Here is a 24,028-nt window from a genome sequence, read left to right as displayed (position 1 = left end):
GTTACATTTCTATATAAATCGTATTAATATTCTCAAATGACTATAATTATTTACAAAATTCCAGCTAGCTGGGCTGGCAGTCTTTACCCTATGTCACACTTCTCCCCCCAAAAAACTAAAGCTAGTTTTTCAAGTGACCCTTGAGAAATGTTGTTTGAGAGGGTTGATTATCTGGGGATACTTTACCCCATTCCCTGCCTTGATATTTCAGTTGCCTTGGCATTGCTGACTGCAGTACAGTGCTGCACTGTCCCATCACATGCCTATAACCCTAGGCTCCACTATAGTAATTTGGGATTTGGCTGACTGGCTCCCTGTACCTATAGATCCCCCTAAGACTCCTCCTGCCTTATACTGCAAATACTCAGCACAAGGGCCTTCCTATCATGATAAAGTTTCATCATATTAACATAGTACAATTTGTGCCCCTGCCTCCTGCCTAGTAGTTTTACCATGTAGTTAATGTCACTGGCCTTCTTTACCACATTGTAGGGTCCCTCCCAAGCTGACTGCAGCTTGTTGTGTCTGACAGGAATGAGAACCATTACCTGCTGCCCTACAGCATATTCTCTAGCTCGAGCACAGCTGTCATACTGAACCTTTAATTGCTGTTGGTCTTCTGCCAGGTTCTCCTGAGCCAAGCCCATGAGTTCCCCGAGTCTTGTTCTGAGGTTTAGAACATTTGCCACAACAGACTCCTTGTGGGATTCACACTCACCCTCCCACTCATCTCAAATCAAATCTAGAGGTAGCCTCACCCTATACCCATACAACTCAAAGAGTGAAAAACCTGTGGATTCCTGGGGCACCTCTCTGTAAGCAAATAACAGATGGGGCAAATATTTCTCCCACTCCCTCTTAAACTGGTCTATAAATGCCCATGGCATGGACTTGAGTCTAGAGTTTAACCTCTCAACAAGACCTTTAGTCTGGGGATGGTAGGGGGTGGTCTTTAGGTGCTTCACCCTATAGTACGTCCACAGACAAGCCAGCAGGTCTGACAAGAAATTGGCACCTCTCTCAGTCAGTACTTCTTTTGGAAAACCTGCCCTGCTTAAAATCTCTAACAAAGCATTTACCACCTTTTCTGCCTCAGTGGAGGACAGAGCAATTGCTTAAGGATATCTGGTAGAATAATCTACTATCACTAGGATATACTTTTTCCCGTGGAACTTGGGATACTCAGAGGCCTCACAATATTTATAGCTATCCTTTGAAATGTCTCCTTAATCACAGGCAAAGGCATCAAAGGAGCTTTCCCCTTGTCTCCTGCCTTGCCTACATGTTGGCACTGCTCACAGGTCCAGCAGTACCCTGTTACCTCTATGGAAATCCCAGGCCAATAAAAGTTCTGCATAACACTTCTCTTTGTATGCTTTATGCCCATATGACCTGCAAAGGGAATATCATGGGCTATGGCTAGAAGTGTCAGATGGTAGGCTTTGGGCCCTACCAACTGCTGTATTCTTTCACCGTCTAGCCCTCCCTCAGGAGTCCACTCTCTATCCTTTGTCCCAGTATACAGATTCCCCTTTCCCTTGAGAATCAGGTGCCTCACTGGCTACTTCCCTCAGGCCTTGTAATGTAGGGTCTGAGAGCTGAGCCTGTCTCAACTCTCTCTTAGTAACCATTCCCAGCTCCCCTTCCACAGGAAGACAGGTATTCTCTGACAGTGGTGCCTCACTGTCAGCCTGGGTACTACTACTCACCTCTACCTTTGCAGTCACTCTGTCCAAGGGAGCATCAGTACCCACAAGCAGCTGTGGCTCACCTTCAGTCTCACTGCTACAGAGTAGTTCCCTCCCTGAAGTAACCACCTCACCAGTCCTGGCTGCAAGTGTGTGGTCTGTCTGGGTCTCCCCCAGGCTACCAGACCCACATGCTTGTCTCCAAGCCTGACTGCATGTAACTGCATTCACACACGGTGCTGCATTATCCAAATCTTTCCCTATCAGCATATCTGCAGGGATATCCGCAAACACACCAATTGCTGGCTTCCTTTTCCACCCTCCCAGTCAAGGTGAACCTTAGCCAAAGGTATTTGGAATGGGGTCCCTCCTAAAGCTCTGACTGGAGTAGACTGCCCAAGCAAGTAGTGCTCCTCTTTAACCATTGCAGGCCTCACAATGGTTAGGTCAGAGGCTGTGTCTCTCTTAGCAATGCACTCTTTCCCATTCACTAAGATAGGATATAACCTCTTGTGGTAGTTTGGTACCCTTGTTGTCTCGAGGCAACTTACTATTGACATTTTGTCATTCCCACTTACTGGCTCTCCCACCTTTTGTTCCCCACCTTGCTCCATGGACATCTATATGCTATATGACCCCACTGGTTGCATTTAAAACATTTAACACTTGGTCCTGGATATGTACCTGGTCTAGTGGCTTCCCCTGCTACTGGCAGATTCTGTTGGGGCAGTCTGGGCTGCCCATCATGGGTTCCCTTAGATCCATGAGCAGCACTGGGTGTCCCTTTCCTGTGCAGTGATGCCCTGCTTGCTAGGTATAGGTATCCCTTCTTCCCCAACTCATCAGCAGTATTGCATTGTCTATCAGCTGACCAGATTATCATGTTCTCAGGCAAAGAGCTAAGGACTTGTTCCCTCACTGAAAGGTCTGCCAGCCCTTCAAAAGTGGTGACCTGGCATCCAGTCACCCACCTATGAAAACAAGTGCTTAGTTCAGCAATATATTCACACGCACTTTCATCTGCCTTGCATCTGTGCTCACAAAACTTTTTGCTATAAGCTTCAGGTGTTAACTTAAAACATTCTAATAGACAGTTCTTTACAATATTATAATTTAAACAATCAGTATCAAACAATTTAGAAATTGCAGTTACAGCTTTACCATAGAGTAAGGGGGTCAGGAACCGTACCCAGATCCCTTGGCCAACATTATACTGTTTACATACCCTTTCAAACATATGAATGAAGCTATCAAAATTATCCCCCTCTGTAAATTGTGGAAGAAATTTACTGACCATTGTTGCTTCTGGAGTTCGGTTACTCTCTGGCAAAGAGTCAGCATATCCTTTTCATGTTGCCTCTGCCTTTCATTCTCCTCAGCTTTCAGGCTTTGCAGTTTCTCATTTTCCTCAGCCTTTAGATGTTGCAGTTTCTCATTTTCCTCAGTTTCTAGACATCTCAGTCTCTGTGCTCCTTCTGTTTCTAAACACTTGGCCTCCAGCTCAAGTCTCTTTAACTCCAGACAGATTTTTAAGTCCTCTTTGGAAAGGTTGAACTGTCCATTTTCTGAGAGTTGTCCATCTCCAAGGCCAGTCTGATTGTCCTCCTGCTTCCTATCCTATGATGCAGCTGTGACTAAAGCTGCAATCATTTCTGCCTGGGACATCTCAGCCATCTGGTTCTTTGTCAACTTGCCATACTCCTCTGTTGACATGCTTGCCTGCTCTCCTAATCAAGCTAACAAAAAAAAATAAATAAAACAATTGTGATTTGAAACTCTGAATGTTCACTGCATGGCTGATTGAGAGTACAAACACATTCAGTGACCACTGTATGCAGGCTAAAGGAATTCAACATACATACCACTACAGACCAATTAATATGTGATGTGGCTATCTCACCACTGTCAACCAATTATGTGATGTGGATATCCCACCACTGCCACCAATTAATATGTGATGCCCATGCACTTGCCAGTAATCAAGCCTCACCACTGGCAACAGTGGGGGATGTATACAATGGGAGGATGACAAGTACGCACACAGTAAACTGCAATTTCCCTTAAGAGTACACAGAGAACACAGTCAGTCTGGGGCTGGTTTCTCCCTCTTTCTCCAGATCCCCAATAAGACTCCCCCCACTGGCACAGCTATAGGGTTAAGATCTCTTAACACACATACACACACACACACACACACACACACACACACACACACACACACACACACACACACACACACACACACACCTGGGGAAGGCTGGTGCAGGTTTAATAACTATGCTCCCCTTCTACCCAGACTATAAGGTAGTTTCCACTGCCACCAACCCCTTTTTATCAGCTACTATAAGGCCCTTACAAAGGATGTCCAATCCTACTGTGTAATGTTACTATTATCCAAGTGGTAGTTTTGACCAAGACTTGAAATGCTATTTAGAAGTAGCCTGTACAATGTCACCAAATACATATACAAATACTCTAAGAGCTTAAATATGCCTCACAAATATCAGCCCCAAGAAAGGTTTAAATATATTTAATAATAACAAAAGAACAAGACAATACTCAGAAAACAAACACAGTTACTTCAGAGTTCATAATTACAGGAAATATTTTAAAACAACATCGCAGGACAGTCTCAAATAAATACAGAAAACATCTAAACTAATCTTTACTATATTCATAGCTATCTTTAAGAGAGATACTATGCCCTGAATCTTACTTACAGCAAGTGCAGATGGTGATGATGAAAAATAGATGTTACCAGGTCAAAGACAAAATACAAAATGCACAGTCTCTCTCTCTCTCTCTCTGAGAGATTTCTTAAACAAATATCGCATTTTACTGCTGGGTTAGCTTGGGTGACATCACTTTTTGTCACCTGGCTTTAGTTGCCACGCTAAACAAAAACTTAACAGAATTTACATCTCTGTGTGAGAAATGCATATATTTCAGAACTGTGCAGCTGCTAAGAAGTCATAAAGCAATAAAACACTTTTTAAATTTTAAACCTAGTAACTTCTTCTCTCCAAGACAATAGAAAAAAACTTCTAGCTCTAGACATCCTGTCTCCTTGCTGCATTGAAACTAACTTTTATAGCACATCATAAAGCACTTAATTTCAACTTATTTTCTTGAAGTTTTGTAAGTTAATCTTCCATGTTCCAGCAGGGTATGCTGTGGTTATATTCTTGAAGCTCAGTAAATAATATACAGTTCTGTATAAATCATATCAATATTCACAAATGACATAGAATTATTTACAAAATTCCAGATAGCTGGGCTGAGAGTGTTTCCTTTTATTACATTTCTATATAAATCATATTAATATTCTCAAATATATAATTATTTACAAAATGCCAGCTAGCTGGGCTGGCAGTCTTTACCAGCATTAATGTACAGTTCCCAATTCTGCAATGAATGCAACCATAGAGAGCAGTGTTATACTGTACTAAGTATGACCAGTATAATGTAGATGAGCTTTTAGCATGCTAACAAACAGTAGTAAGGTAGGCACATTGAGCGATGTTTCTGAACAGGTTGTTAATGCTTAAAAAATGACTCCTGTTTTGCAGTCATATTTCTACATTACAGCTTTGATAGGAGTGCAGCTTCCAAAGAATAATACTAATACTAGTACTACTACTAATAATAATAATAGAAGAAAGATAATCAAAACAATAATAATAGATCCTGATTTGCACACTTTAAACCACAAACAATATAAGCTTGATAAAAAACAATAATAACAGCTCCTAATTTGCAGTCTTCAGACCTCAAACAACACAAGGAGAGGTAGAAACAGCAACCAAGATACTTACATGGTGTACACACTACAGTCGGAATGCTGTTTTCCTCTGAACACATAGAGAAAATGAACAAACTCTGGGAGCAAACTATGAGCCGCTGGTACAATGCAGAACTGGATCTGTGATCATTTTTTCAGTATTATGATTTGTTTACAATTAGACTTTCTTTTATATTATTATAATCCTTGCAAATGACAGGACATAGAGGCTACTACAGGGAGAAGCAGATGACTGAGTGTCTTGTTTTGTCTGTCCCAAAGTATACAGAATTGCAAAAGCTTTAGGGTAAACAATGATTTCTTTACCCATGGAAATGTCTATAATGCTATTAATGGGTATATCAGCAGCTACTAAAATGATCTGTGCTGTTAAAACATGGACATTTGTTGTGATCCTCTTAGCAATTGAACATTGCAAGGATATTAATAAAGTATTAGATTATTAAACCTCTCTGAGCATCGTTCGAGCATTGTTCAAGTAATGACTGACTAAGTATGTATGTATATATGTATGTATGTGATTTTTGGGGGATAGGGGTAACTATGGGAGATTTCTGGGCTAGGATTCTGATAATATGTCCACAGCATCTGAACATGTTGCTCAGACTTATTTTTTTCTTTCTAGATCCTAGTACCATTCTTTTTTTTTAATGTGCCCCTTCCACTTATTTGCCCTCTGGGGTGCTTTACTTGTTGAGATGCTTGTTCCTGGCCTGAGATAGTAGATTGTGTTAGGAAGATTCTGGCCACCAAACACTCTTCCAGTTGGTATGTATATTTATGAACTTTTTGCTACAGCTCTTGAGTTGTAGGAATTTAGGGATGTATCTGAGCTCTGGGAAACTACTTGTAACCATTGTTAATTTTTTGACATGGAACTTCAGGGGCTTATGAACAACACATGAGAGAAGTGTGATATTAAATTATTTGAGATGGAATCAGTGCAGGTAGGCATGTTGCATTACATGACGATCAGTAGTAATGTTACGGGACTTGATGCTAGAATTCCCTATGAGATAATTGGGGGGCTGGCGAGTGGCTAGCTGTGCATCTTTGGCCATAAGGAGAGGTCCCACACTAAAGAGTCAGGACCTTTGATGACAGATACAACAGTTCATATTTTAACAACATGAGAGATAGGTTGTAGTCAAAGCATGTACACAGCAAGGGGATCTTTATAGTCAAAGTATGTACACAGCAAGGGGATCTTCCATTGAGCAATATCCATGCTTCTCATGATGATACCCAGACTTTAGAAGAAATTTTGGGGGAGTATTACAGGCTACTAGGGACTCAAGAATTTATGATAACGGGGAGATGTCATCTCAGTGATAGCTACTTGATGTGTTCATTTCTCCAAAGGAAGAGTTGGGCTTCGTTATATTTCCAAACTTCTTTCATATGTGAGTAAGATTTTTCAATGTATCAAAGTGTGGAGGATTCTTCATCTCGACAAAGTAGAGTATACTTTTTTAAATGCTGTCATATGGGTGGTTAGTAGGCCTGGCTTCTGCTTGGTCATGCTGGACTTGGAGGGAGGGGTTAGATATTCAGTCAGTCCCACCATCTGATGAACACTCACTTTCCCTGTGGCTGTTGGGCTTGTGGAAGCTTGGTCTGCTAACCTCAAAGCATGAGAAGGAGATTAGTAATATTAGTGAGTGGATTTGGCAACACTGAGAAGAGATGGACAGAAACAAAGTCCCCCATAATGTACTAATGGAAGAATGGAAGATGCAGGTGAAGGAATGTTTTTACTGGAGAGCCTGAACGATTTATCAGGGGAGGGTGGAATACAATGATAGTGAAGATCTAAACTCAATGATATGGAATCCAGTAACAAATCATCTGACTGCTGTTGGGCAGAGGTAAGGAAATAAAGGCTCTCAGGCGGAAATACAGAACAGCAAAATTTCAGCATACACAGGATAAATGGGACAGGTACAAATTGTTCCAATGGACACAAGGAATGTTTTCCCGTATGTTGCTAGAAACCATCTTAAGAGAAAGAAAAGAGAGCTAAACAATAAACAAACATTCAGTTATCTCAAGAGAACATGAAAACAATCCTAAGGGACTTCTAGAAATCTTTAAAATTTCAAAGAGCTATACTATTTATGTAGTCATATTGACTAGATAGGGCATGGAAACATCTGTTTATGCATTTGCTTTCTTGTAAACATCTGTTTACATATTTGCTTCCTTGTGTTATAGGTTCTTGTGTTAGATGCAGTGGTGATTCAAATGATGAGGAGGTAATATCTACACCTGAGACATGGAAGAGCTCTCCGATCATGTGGCCTAGGCAGGTATGATCCTAGCCCTGAGTAGCATCCTGCCATTTCCCAGAATGATACCGCAGTACAAGGACAAAATGATTGACTTCAACAATTGGCTAAGCTTCTGGTGTCATTCTAAGGGGATGCAGTATCTGTCTGCCTGGGACAACATGGTTGACAGATCATGATGCTTTGCCAGAGATGGCCTGCACCTGTCACCCCTAGGATTCTGGATACTGGCTAAGGCTCTTGCCGCCCCTATAGTGGCTTTTTTATGCAAGGTTTAAATGACAAATTAACCACCGTAACAGGAACAGGCAAGAAAAAACTGAGGGTAATGCTACTCAATGCTAGAAGTCTAAATCTCAAAATGCACTCCCTCAAGGCACTCCTTAAACTGGAGAACATCAATATCTGTGCAGTGACTGAGACCTGGTTCAAGGCTCCAGAGAGCACTCCTGCATTACCAGGCTATAACTCATACCACACTTTTTGGCCACCTAACCTGGACTGGAACACCAAAGGTGGAGATGTGTCCATATTCATTAAGGATAACCACATCTCCAGGTTAGTTGCTCAGCATAATGCATCCAAGGTTATCCAAGTGCAGCTAACTCTGCAATCCAAATTGTAGCTTGCTACAGATCCCCCACCATGCCCCAGGATTCCATTCCTCTTTTCTTGATATACTGGAAAATATTAGGGTTCAAGCAAACACCCTAATAATGGGCGATTTCAACTACCCAACCATTAACTAGGAAAACTACTCATGTACCAACTCCTTCGCTCAGTGCTTTCTGGAATTCATAAATTCCAACGCCCTGGATCAAATTATTAACACCCCCACCAGGGGCAACAATATCCCAGACCTAGTCATTACCAACATGAGTGACCGGTGTTCCTCACCAGAAGTCAACTCCTCGTTGGTCAGATCTGACCATAAGCTAATCGCCTTAGATACCCACATCCTGCCCCCACCCCCATTAAGGAAACTGCAATAAAAAATTTCTCCAAAGTCAACTTCATGCTTCTTAAAACAGAAGTGGTGAACTTCATGACACCCATGCAGATGGACAATGCAGTTACGGCTGCTGAATCCTACACAAATGCACCCTATAAGCACTTACATGGGTGCATAGATCATACTATCCCAAACAGAACCAAGACGCTATCCTCCAAAAAAAGGAAGCCAGTCTGGTTCCCCCTGCCATAAACAAACTCTATAACAGAAGGTAGAAACTGTTGCAAAAGAGAGTAACATCCCATGAGTGGAGGAGTTCCCTGGTCAGCCTCAGTAAGAAGCTGAGATCCCTTATAAGATCCTCCAAAGCTAGCTATGAAAACAAAATTGCCACTGATTTTAGGGACAACCACAACGCATTCTATAGCTATGTCAAGAATCTCAATGGCAACACCCAGATCTCTTCTAAGTTACAGCACAACGGCACAAATATTACAGAACCAACTGATATTGCCAACATCCAGGCAGATAGGTTCAGTGCAAACTTTACCCCCCCATCCCCTAAAGGGCCCATATCTATACAGGAAGAATGCAGAGTCCCTGTAATCACAACTATGCAGGTAAAAGCTGCAATCTCTAAAGCCAAAAATACAGCATCCATGGGACCGGGCAACATCCCAGGCTGCGTTTTACATAAACTTCAGAATGAACTGGCTCCCCACCTAAGCACCATGTTCAATCATAGCCTCACTCAGGCTTTGTGCCCAGTGAATGGTGCTCAGCAATAGTTATCCCACTCCACAAAGGGGGAGCCACCACTGATCCTGGGAACTATCGCCCTATTAGCCTGATGAGCCTGGTCTGTAAGGCCATGGAATGTATCATCATGGAACTCATAAACAAAGACATTGGTAACCTCCAAACTCTGGACCCCACCCAGTTCAGATTTGTGAAAGGCAGATCATGCCTCCTGAACCTGATCGATTTCTGTGAGGTAGTCACCAAAGCTGTAGACGAAGGTAAGGTGGTTCACACAGCCTGTCTTGACCTCGCCAAGGCTTTCAACACCATCTCCTATTCTGGAATTATAGCTAAACTCACTAAACTAGGTATAAATCCCTACATCACAAGATGGGTTGCCAACTGGCTCACTGGCAGAACCCACACTGTAAAAGTTGCAGACTCCAAATCTCACTCAAACCAGTGACAAGTGGAGTACAACAGGGTTCAGTCCTGGGACCTCTCCTGTTTGGTATCTACTTCTCTGAAGTATAGGATAACACAGAAGGCCTTTGGCTAACAAAGTTCACAGATGACTGCAAGCTAGGAGCCATAGTCAAGTTCCCAAATGATGTGTTCATCCTACAGAAGGGCTTCACCGAGAAAGATGCCTGGTATCAGAGCCATGGTCTCAAGCTCAATGCGAAAAAGTGCATTGTCAACCCCTTTGGTAAAAACTCTGTACCCATGAACTACCACATAGGCAGCAGTCTACTTAACACTGAATGTGTAATAAGAGACCTTGGGACCCAGGTGGAGAGTAGTCTCTCCTTTGATAATCATATCACCACAGTAGTCAGGAAATCCTTCTATGTGGCACACCTCACCACAAAAGGGTTCTCATCCAGGAAAAAAGAAGTAATTGTTCCCCTTTACTCGACACTCATTAGACCCATTATAAAGTACATTGCCCCTTTTGGAATGTACCTCACAAGATATCTGCAGCAGCTGAAAAGGCCAGAGAAGTACCTCACAAAGAGGATTACTGGCCTCAAACAGATGCCCTACACTGACCGTCTCAAAAAACTCCAGCTTTACTCCATAGCATATCGCCTACACTGAGGTGATCTCTGCCTAACATATAAAGCTATGTCAAATGCAGAGCTGTTGGACATGCTACACCTAAAGAAATCCCAATCCCTCTGAGCTACACACCCTAGGGACCTAAACCTTGTAACCACAATAAACAGGACATGTTGGAGGGATAGATTCCGGTCCCAGAGACTTCCCATTGTCTGGCACAAGCTACCCATCTATGTCAAGCAAAGTTCCTCATTAGCATTCTTCAAGAAAAATCTTGATGAGTGGATAGGAAATAGGAAATACACCCCGGGGATCACTTCCATAGCTCTGCTCAACAGGGGCACAGGAAAATAACTTTCTTGGGTGGCGTAAGCCAGGGAACCTTGTTGGCTAGGCTTACCTAGGTCCTTGGGCCGACAGCCTAGTACCTACCTATGAACCTATACAGGGCAAATATTTACTACCTAAAGTCAAGGCTTCAGGCCTGGATTGTCTGCTAGTATAGTTCTTTAAGGAGTTTAAACCTTTTGTTAGTTTTCAGACTTCTGGAGCTCTACACTTAGGTATAGTCTTTATGAATCATTCCTAAATTAGACAGAACTGCATCTGCTATCATGGTAAGAAAGGAAGGGAAATCAAAGGGACAAGAAGTCAAATGGGGATCCACATAGTTATCAACTCTTTTTATGGGATAGCTCTAAATTTAGGCAAGGTAATGACATGGTTGAACAGTACCTACACACCCTTGCGCAACCTCTCTGACAATAATTTATTAAGGGGGCAGGAGGCAGGACAGACATTGTTCACTACTGGAGTATTATCTGCCAGAATCAAGTAGGCTGTTTAAGCATACTGGCTCTGTTTATAGAATTTTGTTTCCAAAACATTTGATTGCATAGATGGAATTATTTCATTTATTTTACTTTTGTTTACCAGGAACATCCAAATGGGTTTAGCCAAAGCCCTTTTCAGCAGAGGCCAGAAGAGAAAAGTGTTGCAGATTTTTTATAAAAAATATCAAGATTATGCAAAGAATACTGCAAACAAACAGTATAAAAGTTTATAGAGAGTACATGATATCTTAAACAGTGAGCATAAATTTGCAAAGTACATGAATATTTAAGCAGTGTCTTCTTTCATTTTCCTTCCTTCGGGATCAGAAGGCAATACTTGACCTATGTACATTTTCAACCTGATCCCTTTATGGAGAGGGACAAGCTAGGGATGACTTTGTTTGCCTGTTGTTCTTACTGATAGAAGTGGTTCAAATGATGCTTTGTCAGCAAGTCAATTGACATGGAATTGAAATAGGGACTCAGAATTTCTGGTGGTAAGTTGGTCTGTTTATAATTGTGCTAATGCTTAAAAAACTGAATGAGAGTCTACATTTGATAACAGCTTTACTAGAGATATTTAGGTCCATTTTACGGTTGAAATTTAATTCCACTAAATCTCGTTTTCATTGCAGTCTTACTCCATGGTTATACAGGATACTTACCTTGGGTCAAACTTGTTAGGGACACAGCAGAACTAACTGAACTGAACTGCAGCCCATTTATGGAGTCAGTCTAAACACATCCATATGGATGGAAATGCTCAAGCTATCATTCCAAGGCAAAACCAAAGCAATAAACATGATTATTCTGCACAGAAATGTTTCCTTCCATACAAGAACCTTCCATACTTGTTTTTCAATTTACCACTAAACTCATTTCAGAAATAATGGGCTGCATTTGTGATTTGAAGAAACTAAGAATTTCTCTCCAGAAGGTTATGAAACAGACCTACAGACAATTGACCCCACCCAGTTCGGCTTTGTAAAGGGCAGATCCTGCCTTTTAAACCTGGTTGACTTTTTCACTAGAGCCAGTGATGAGGGCAAAGCAGTCCATACAACATACCTAGGCATCATAGATAAGCTAAACAGCTTAAAAGTAAACCCTTATGTCACTAGATGGGGTGCAAACCTGCAAAGGACAGGACCCATAAAGTTCACCAGCAGACACACACATCCTACAAAAGGCCTCACTAAATAAACTAAATGCCAAAAATGTATAGTCATCCCTTTGGAAAAACAAAGTACCCACAAATTATCACATAGACAGCAACCCACTGAGTCACCTCATCATGAAGGGATTCACATCCAGATCCAAGGATGTCATTGTAATATTCCTCCCTCATCAGACCCATGATTGAGTACAATGCCCCATTTGGTATGTACCTCACCCGGCATTTGCAACAGCTGGAGACCACAAAAAACCTCACCCACAAAAAGGGGAGGGTCTCCAACATATGTCTTATTCTGTCAGACTAAAGAAACTTCAGCTCTATTCAGTAGCATACTGCCTGCTCAGAGGTGATCTCTGCCTGACGACACAATGCCATCCAATCAGGATCTGATGGACATGCTCCACCTCAAAAATCCAAATCCATCAGGACCACAGAAATCTTGATGAGTGGATGGGAGATAGGGGACCTTCATTGTGTCATTACTAGACAGAGGCACAGTATTCTAAATTTATTCTGTACATTTTGTACCATTTCATAAAGCCACATCACTATCAAATGCCCCAGGGCAGATAGCCTGGTACTATACTATGAAACTATGAAACTAACACTGTGGCCTTGTAGCACCCACTCTCATATCTCATTTATTAGATCCAGGAAAATTACAAGACTGATATGAACCATGCTAGATCTTGTTATGCAGTACAAGAAAACTGGGTAAATGACACCAGTGTGATGGAGGATAGGGTGTTACAGTCAAGCTCTCTGGTTATTGAGTCAGAACTGAGACTTGGGAAAGGATCTGAGTCCTGTTGTTGGATAATAAGTGGATAACAGGCAGTTTGGGTCGCAAACCTTTACTCATGCAGAGAGCGTATGTTAGGGAGACCTTCTCTGCCCAGACTCTGGTACATTTTTGCAGTATTTATATCTGGAAACTGGATGGCAACCACCTGAATGCAGATGAATGAAACATGGGTAAACTGATTACATCTGTTACAGACAGGGCATGTCTGCAAGTCCAGGATGACTTGACTAACTTAACCATTTGGGCACAGGAGAATAATATGCTGCTAAATACATTAAAAGCTAAGCATATGAAATTTGGGAGACATAGATTGGAGGGTGAATATTTAACACAACACACAGCAATTGAAATGTATTAATTTAGGGGTAGATCATCCAGCTATGAGTTTTTTTTTCGGACCTCATCGGCCAACTATGCAGGAGACCACTTGTATTCTATCTATGATGACAAGCTTTAGAATTCCATTCCTGCAGCTGTGAGATAAATTCAATATCTCCAGACTTTCAAAGATGAGCTCAGTAATACCTATCAGGCTCCTGATTGTGTTCTTGTTTATCTCCAGGCTAAATGACATCACATACACATAGGCTTTAATATTATCACTGTAAAACCTATAATACTTTTTCTTACAGTTGGCCTAGTTTTTCTCCATTTCACCTCTCTCCAGCTCTCTAACCTTCTCATCTTATTACTGACTGCCTTTCCTTATCCTCTCTCTTTGTGTCATTATTCCTATAACTAAAAGTCATGTGTCTGATAACTCTCCATACCTCCTGTTGCTTTTAGTCTATTATCTTTTTAAATTGTCGCACTATTACACTCCCAGTTTCCCACCTCACCTTTTACTTAACTCTTCTTTCTTACTTAAGCTTCTGCTCCCGTCCCATTTCACACAATCACTAAAGCTGTCACTTCACCTTTCCTCTTATGCATTTACCCTTATAGATCTACCATCCTTTAAATTTACATCTCCTTTGCCAGGCCAGGTTATTCTTACCCCTTTCTCCTACTGTACCCTTATAAAATTCCTTTGTACATCACCCACTAACTTTGTGGTTTATTTTCAAGCCATGGCTCTGATTCCCACTTACCTGTATTTCTAACTCCTAGAAGAAAACTCTGAATTCTGATTCGTGCTTAATTTTTATCTCTGATTCCTAGACGAAAATGCTGAATTGTGATTTTTAGATGATCGGTTTTGATTTTACATGGTATGTCTTTTTTCTTATGTAATTGTGTTTCTTTTGATTTACTTGTACTGATTTTAACATGTAACTACATTGTATTCTTACTGTATGTATGTCTGAGTGTTTCTCCCTTGGCCTCCACTGAAAAGCCTTGTTGGTCTTTCCTGGTAAACAAAAACAAAATAAAATAAATAAAAACAAAAAATGTTAATGATATTTAGAAAACTGTAGGCTATGCAAAAAGATTTTGAAAATCTAGGAAGTCAGAAATTATGAAATCATTGTTTGTAAGTTACATTAGACCCAATTTAAAGCATGGAATGATGATATGGAGGCCTTGTAAGAAATTTGGCATGAGTAAACTGAAAAGAGTAAAGCAGAAATACACCAAGGGCATGCATGTATGTGAAAATTTAAGTTATTATGAAATACTAAAATACCTGAAATTGTGCAGTGTCTCATCTAGATACTTAAGAGGAGGCCTTATTCAGGGACACAGAGCATTTAGAGAAAACTGTCTCTGGGAACATTTGGGGTTATCAAGGAGTAGTTGAGAACCATCAGGCAACTTGCATAGGAAACTAGATAAGAATGAAAGATGCACTAGATGGTTTTCTGAGAAGGTAACTGATGTCTGGAATAGACTACCAAGTTATGTTAAAGCAAGCACTAGTTTACATATTTTTAAGAACAGCCTGGACACTTATTGGGATGACTGTGTTGGTATACAGGCAGGCTATAAGGGCATTATTGTCTGTGCCTGAAATATCTGCATGTATATACAGTATGTATTTGACATGAAGAATTAGACTGCAGTACTAAGAGGATTGAAAAGAAACTCCTACATTTCTTCAGTATTGGTTTATTTAAATCTTTCTTTCTTTCTTTCTCTCTCTTTTTTTGAGTAATTACCACAAACTTCAAATCCCTGCCATCCTGTTTTACTCCTTTTGCCCCCTGAGCCACCACAGTTAGAGGGCACCCTGATGTGTCCTTGTTCCAGTTAGATCTCATGCATCCTGATGAGCAGACCTTTCTCTCATGTGGTCATGCATCACCAGTAACCCTGAGGGGAGTGGGAATGCAGGGCCATGGGATTTTCTGTTAAGCCATGCCTCCTTCTGGCTCGCTTGGCTGACATCACTGTTAGAGGTGCAATGTAACCACAAAGGAAATGGTCTCACCTAGATGATGATTCAGCTCCTGCTGCCGGCCTCTAAGACTACAGCATTATTTCCCACACATCCTTGCTATCATGGCTGATGATGCTATATATACTTTAGCCATCTATCCCCAAGCCACTTGTTGCCTGTAAGTCCTCTCACTCTACCCTATGGATAGATGAGCAAGCTAAGCTTTGTCTACCCCCCTTTCCTCTCACCAGCTCCAACAGGTTCCCATACCACTAATAAAATGTGGGTTGCCTGCATTTAGTTCCTTTATACAAATATAGCTGTCTGGTTTAATATATGATGGTTAATGGTCCCATTCCACGGCTTATCTCTGCAATATATATTTCATGGTCAGCATATAAGTTGCCCCCACCCCTACTGCTGACAACAAGCATAGGTTTTGGGACTTAACCTTCAGCAGAGATAGTGTGGTTCCCGTTGTCAAACCTCTTTTCCACCTTGCTGAATAAAAATATTCCCAATATGTTAACTACATAGGCATCCATTTCGCTGTCTTTGACCTTAAGCTAACCAACAAAAAATGCACTTGGTGTGTACAAAACAGTACCACCAGTTGGTGGTTCATAGCCAGCCACAGAAAGCTACCACTTGCAATTACAATACAATCACTTAATACCCAATTGAGCAAATTAATTTCTATATTTTCTGGACTTTCTGGCAGTAAATATAATTTGTCTGAGTTAAGTTTACTCCTATTTCTTATAGCTTGGTTTTAACTATTACAGTGTCTTCATAGTTAGTTACACAGTACAGGTATTAATTTCTCAGCTCTACGTTACACCATGTTAATAAATGTCGCAGTTATGCTTTTCCTTAGTGTTTTGTGTCTTCTAGTAACTTATTAATTTCTTTGTTGCTGATCATTTCTTAAGTGTGCAAAATCACCCTCATTCTCACAATGTATTATATGTTCTTTACAGACAGTATTGCATGACTGTAACATGGTCATGCTCATTTAAGCTTGTTCTTTCTCTTGGGCTTGAAACGTTCAGTTTTACAGTTTCCTTTTATGTATACTGGTGTTCAAACTATTGCAATAAAAACAAAAATCTGTGTTTTTATGTATGAGATGAAGTACATAGCACCAACAGTGACAACTTTTTGAATGAAACTATGATTAGCAGCATATTACATATACAATATTTAATAAGTTAGAACAGGTGACAGCTCAGAAATGTTGAAATTAAATTGAAAAGAGTCAGGTGACAGGTAAGACATTTTGAAATTAAATTGAAAAGATTATGTTGTGCACTCCCACAACAGAAGTAGAATATAATAAAAGTGGTACTGTAGGATTAGGCTGGTGAGCATGCAGAATAAAATCAATTCAAGAATGGATAAGTGCATGTTATATTCAGCCAATAAAGGAAGAAAGCAGAGCTATACGCTGCAGCTGTGTACCAACAATGTGCTGTGTCCATACCTCTTAACCTCTAAGCACAAGAAATCTCGACAGAAGCAAAAATAATGGGGGGACAAAGGCTCCAAAATAGATACAGATTTTAAATATTGCTCATATAAACATATAGACTACTAGGTTTTACGTTGGCAAGCAATTTCTAAAAGGATATGAAGTCTGAAATTCAAATGTATGTCATTATTTAGTAACTTCAGTCCTTAAAGATTTCCAGAAAACCACACATTTTAAGAAGAACAGACCAAAAATATGCAAAAATATAGACAGATGCGAGGTATGTATCGCAGCTTACAACTTGGCACTTTTAAAGCTATGGTGACATCTAGTGACCAAACTGTGTATTGTACTTGTAGGATGACAGCATTTACTCTGCACATTTTTATAATGAAATCATGTATTTTATCTTATAACTAGTAACAAAACACTGCAGCATATTTTTATTCCCCTCATCTGCCTTTTGGCCTTGCATAGCTTCAGGCTTTTCTCCCTGACTAACTTGCTCATCTGTCACTGAGTCCTACAATGACTTCTTGGTACCCCAAATGTGACAATTTTCCAGGTTGATTCCCCCAACTCCTGTGGAAGTTGACCTCAGTGCTGCTCACTCTCAGGTTCAGGATCAAAGGATCTAATGGGGAGCAATGAGCACAAAGTCCAGGAACTATCATTCTTATATTGGCCAGTCCATGTCCCTAATTGTGGAATGGATAGGGCAGCAACATCAGGACATTGTTGATGCCACCTTGTGTTAGCTTGAAACGTCCAGCAGTCACACAGGCATTGGGTTTTATCCTCTTTCTTATACAGAGATAGGAGACTTGGTACTAGGATAGTTCATCCTATCTGCCTGTTCCACCAACAGTCCAGACCTACTGGCAGCACTAGTCCATTCCTGACCTTAGGTTATCAAAGGCACAGACCAATGCCATCAGCCTGGCTCCAGAAGAACCCTATTTTGTGATGTGGTTTTCATAGTTAAACAATTTCAGGCCAAGAGAAGGATTCATGCTACAATTTCCCTTAGTGCTTATTGTAGGAACTGAATATGACCCTTAATGGCCATCTTCTGATTCTGAAAGTGCATACTGGAAGTAATGAAAGCTTTGTGTGCAAAGCTTTACATCCAATCATTCCTAGTATGTCTGTTTAAAGGAGACACATTGCAGTATACAGCAAAGTAAATGGAATCTCCATTCTTCTCATTTTTCAACTATGTTGTCCAGAATTGTACTTCATCTTGACTGGAGAGATGAAGACATATAATCCATTGTGAACAAGAAGGGAATTCCAGAGTCGTGTACTGTCATCATTGTGGAATAAGATATGAAGCATGCCTCTAATCAGTGCAAGCTTTGTAAAAATCTGTTAAACCTGAGGATGATGCGGACAACACTTAAGTGAGTCAAGTAGTAACAAGCAAGGTGTAGAGTCTGATGTGAATCTTTCACTAATTATCTATAGCTAGCTTGGTAGAAATGGACATCCTGAAACAATGTAGCAATTGCTTTATGCATACTGACAACTACCTGCTTCTTAATCAAACTGACACAGTGTGCAAAAGATGCAATGTTGGAGGCAAAGCTCTCACATAAAGCCACTGTGTATAGGAAATAAAGGTAGCTCATGCAGGAAAGAAACAATAAAACACAAGATTTCACACCACACCAGTCCTTCACTAGGCATTAAAAGTATTTTTCACATATAATACTCATTAAATAACAAATGGTCACAGTCATGTTATGAAACATCCAATAAAAATATATTTTGGGGAAGAAGTTGTTTGAAACTAATTTGACAGAGCTTGAACCGGCTGCTTTATATAATGTAATTTCTAATTAAATCAAATGTGTTATCAAAAGTGCCAATAAGGTGGTTGCTATAGTGGTTATTGATCCAAAGTTTTATAAAAAATACCATTCGTATGCTCTTGAGTGATAGTAAGGTATATGAATGGCTTGCATAAAGTGAGGTGAATGATATTATACAGAGGGTGAGAAAGGGAATTTATGATCTTTAAACTAATAGTATGTTTCCTATAGATTTAATACATTTCTTTAGTATGGCACATCCTGTTGTTCCTATATATTATGGCCTGCCCAAAGTGCACAGAGATATGAACCCACCTATGAGGCCTATTGTCTTGTCAAAGGGTTGGATAATAGAGGCACTATCTGTATATGTAGAACATTGCCTGAAATGGATGCCCCCTTGATATCTTTTTATAAAAGATTGTAATGATTGTTTTGGCAAAATTACATATTTGGTACATAACGAATATGGGAAGAACAGATTATGTGTTGGTCAGTTTGGATGTAAACTCACTTTTCACCATTATACCTAACATCTATGGGATGGAAGTAATATGTAGTTTTCTTATAAACAAGACAAATAAAAGTGATGTATTTATTAAACACATATGCACATTATTGGGTGTGATTTTTATCCAACAATGTCTTTATCATTCAAGGTGAATTTTTTATACAGAAGCAAGGTGTGGCTATGGGTACACCTGTAGCTAACACTTATGCTAATTTAGTTATGACCGTATGGGAAGAACAGTTTATATTAAACTGTAAGGACTATTCACATCAAATATTTTTATAAGAGGTTTGCGGATGACATATTTATGTTGTAGGGCTGTAAGGAATATTCACATCAAATTTTATTTTATAAGAGGTTTGTGGATGACATATTTATGTTATAGACAGGTACTGTAAATGTGCTAAATCTGTTTGTTGAATATTTAACAACTGTTGTTTTTTTTAAAACTACAGTATCAGAAGCAGACCTCTCAACCAATTGGGGACAAATTTCAACAGAATCAGGGACAAGTCAAGAAAAAATCAGGGGCAATCAGGGACAATTTTAAAATAATATTGCTATTAACTTGAAACATTGACAGAATCAGAACATATGAATGAATGCACATTTTCTGAAGTAAAAGAAGTTTATAACTCTTAATTATTGTCATTATTCATTAAGTGTAATTCTCCACCTTTCCTCCAAAAGTCACTAGTTTTAGGAGGGATTAAGAGGGACACAGTTAAAATTTGAGTCATAATCAGGGACATCCCTGAAAATCAGGGACAGTTGAGAGGTATGATCAGAAGCCTGTATTGAATTTTAGATATTACCATAAAAAAGTCCATAGATGAAATGCTGGACACATCTATTTATCTATTTATGAAAAGATATGAAAAAGAATACACATTTACAACATGATAGTATGCATCCAAGTTTTATATTTAAGAATATCGTGAGGGATCAGATATTGAGGCTGAATAAGTTAGTGACAAATGAAGTATTGTTTCTTGAACAACTGGATCGTATGGAAAGAAATTTTTAGGTATAGGAAATACCGGATGGAGGGCATTAAATATGCAAAGGCGATAGTGATAGGTAAAAGGAATACTGGACAGGGATCAGTTTTTTTTTCTGGTGATAAAAATGATGTTGAACCAATGGTAACTGATAGCATGAATATAGGCTTTAGATATGTGTTAACTTATAATATGAAATCTTTGGATATTCAAAAGAACATTAAGAAGCATTTGGCATATGCTATCTTCTTTAGAGAAGCTCGGGGACGAGTTTTTACAGGTACCCTGCTTCTGTTTCAGAAATAACAGGACACTGAAAAAGATTCTCTGTTGTAAGGAGCAGCAGAATTACATTGATGCTAGATATAGTTATAAAAGGAGACCTGGCCATGTTTAAATGTTGTTGTTGTTGTTGTCTTTCGGCTTTTCCTGGTTAGGGGTCGCCACAGCGGAACTCCGGTCTGCTAATGATTGGCAGTAGATTTTTACATGCCGATTTGCCAGCTCTGACGTACAACCTTCAACGAAGATACACCCATTCACGCATGTCTCCACACAGAAGACGCTTTAGCTGAGAATCGAACAGGACAACGTCTTACTGTGAGGCGACAATGCTACCGCAGCACCACCACTTCAGTCGCTTTGTAAAATCATTTATAGAAGTGCAAAGTTTAATCATCCCCTTTTAAATAAAGAATTTAGTCTATGTCAATATGCAGACTGTGATGGTGAACACTTAGTATATTTAGTGCTGTGTGCCCAGCTTTCTACATTGGTAAAACTATTAGAAAATTAAAATAAAGGATATGTCAACATTATCGGATATTAGGAGAGGAGTAGGTACAAATGCTTTATACATGCATTCTAGGGACAAGGGTGTTGCAGTGTTAACTGTTCTTAAACAAAATATTAGAGGGGGTGACATTGTTTCGTTAATGGAGAGGGAAGAGTATAGGTGGGTTTTATTTTTAGAGTGAACCACACCCCTGGTTTAAATGAAGCTGTGTCAATTAAATCTGTTTTGAAATGCAAACATTTTAGATGAAATTATTGTATTTTTATTAGATGTTTTATAACATGTGACTGCAAACATTTGTTATTTAATGAGTATTGTATGTGAAACAAACCTTTTAATGCCTAATGAAGCACAGGTATGGTGTGAAAACTTGCATTTTGTTTTTTATTAAGCTCTGAGAATTTAACTGAGCTGTTTGGTGTTTATTTTTACATAAATCCACTATAAATAGCAAACAGACTATCAGAAACAAACAGTATCACACTATACCTATCACACACAATACAGACTAAATACATAGACCTTGATATACTGTGGCTCTTAAAAGTACCCTACCTAAACCACAAAGGCCTCCAAAATGTAATCTAAGAAACAAGTAGTCTCAACAACCTCACAAATACTCAACTCAGGCAGTACCCACCATGAAACGGGCACCTAAGACTCTCAGTGTCTCAAATCAAAAGCCCAAAAGACAAATGTGCACACAGTCTGACATCCTTTTCATAGGTGACTCCACAGTGAGGCACACTGATGCACCTGTCATAAGGCTAAGTAAGTAGAGGGTCATGGTTAGATGCCTGTCGGGTGCCAGGATTATCCACATCACCTATGCACTTTCAGTCCTTGCACAAATGCATACATGACATAGTCCTAGTACACATGGGAGTAAACAACTTGAGACATATCCCTGGACAATATGAAGAGAGATAAGATGGAACTCTTGGAATATTTGACAAAGGCAAGTATGAACCCAGACTTTAGCAGCATTTTACCATCACCAAGAATGATGCAGCAATACAAATAAAAGATTATAGACTTTTAACAACTGGATTTGCTTCTGGTATCATTCATGGGGATCCAACATATCTTAGCCGGGGGGGGGGGGTGGTAGATTTTTCTAAAAGCTTTACCCGAGATGACCTGCATCTATATCTACAAGTCTTTTATGTGTTGGCTAACACTTTGTCCACCCCCCTTAGTACCTTTTTAGGCAATGTTATTCCTGAAAAGCTGAATAACATAAAAGTATTAGTGTATTGGTGCTCAATGCAAAACAATGTCACCTCCTACAGGCACTACTTATCATGGAATGCATTGATATGTGCACTGTCATGGAAACCTAGTTCAAGACCTGTAATAGTAACCTATCAGTGCAGGGTTTCAACACCAACCGCACATTCAGGCCCACTGTACTAGAAGAAGGCAGTAAAGGTGGCAGTGTGTCTATAGTCATAAAACAAAATATCACCTCTAGACTTGTTAGGATAATAACCTAGAACTCCTTCACATCCGGCTTACCATTAACAAAACTCCTTATCACATCACAGCTAAACCATCTATGTCCCCCTTGGCGCATGTCTCCTATCTGACTAGTATGGAGTCCCTATAAATTGTAGGTTAGGCCCAACATTATTTTTCTAGTGGACTTCAACTACTATTCCATTAACTGGAAGACTTGTACATTCCGCAACAAGTATGTCCAGGGATTTCTGGACTTCATAAATACAAATATTTTCGACCAGTTAGTCCATACCCCGACTCAGGGAGACAAAATCCTGGACATGGTCCTCGGCAGTATGGGACAGATGTATTCCCCAACAATTGTAACTTTCTCCCTCATCAAAATGGACCACAAATCAGACACATTCACCATAAGATTGAAGATGGAAGCATCCTCAAATACCTCATCAGTCAGAGCTTATGCAATAGCTAATCTACGAAAAATGAGTGATGACCTGGCTAAATTCTAAACCCTCCTCAAACCAGATGACCCCACTGCATATGCCAAATTCTATACACATGTGAATAGCTATATAGATGCATACATTCCCCTCTGATGAAAATAAAATGCAAAATTTAAAAATAAAACCCTAATTTGGAAACCAAATATAAACAGGCTGTACAATTGATGAAAACGCCTCATTGTATACACTAATAAATGTAACTATCAAGAAGTTAAAAACACTCTTGCTAAACATAACAAGCAACTCTACTTCCTGATCAAATTAACCAAAGCTAGACATGAGGTAAAAATATCCACCCAGGAAAAAGACAACCTAAAATACTTATTTAACTGTGTTAGAAACCTGAGAAACAATGCCCAGCACAGCACAGAGCTAAAAGTAAGTGATATCACATCCGCAGACCATGGGGACATAGCAGGTCTACTAGCAGATACATTGAGATCTAATTTCACCCCCCCCTCTCCTACATTTCTAGATCACATCTCTGCATCTATACTCCTCTCACATCTCCCAAGAATAAGTCCTGAAAGCACTTTGCAAAGCCAAAAACACTGCTTCTGCAGGTGTGGATAACATACTAGGCTGCCCACTGACTAGGACCTGTCAAACCAACTACATATGCTATTCAGTATCCGTGTCCAAGCAGGCTTTGTGCCACATGAATGGATGACAGCAATAGTCATCCGTCCTGCACAAAGTACGATATCAATGGACCCAGGTGATTACTGACCCATAAGTCTGACCAAACTCATCTGTAAGGCTACAGAATGTATCAGTATGGAATTAATAACATAGATAAAAAA

Source organism: Protopterus annectens, chromosome 10.part0 (genome assembly GCF_019279795.1).
Source record: "Protopterus annectens isolate FY-2018-M chromosome 10.part0, PAN1.0, whole genome shotgun sequence".
Taxonomy (NCBI): domain Eukaryota; kingdom Metazoa; phylum Chordata; order Ceratodontiformes; family Protopteridae; genus Protopterus; species Protopterus annectens.
This window is presented reverse-complemented; position numbering follows the sequence as displayed.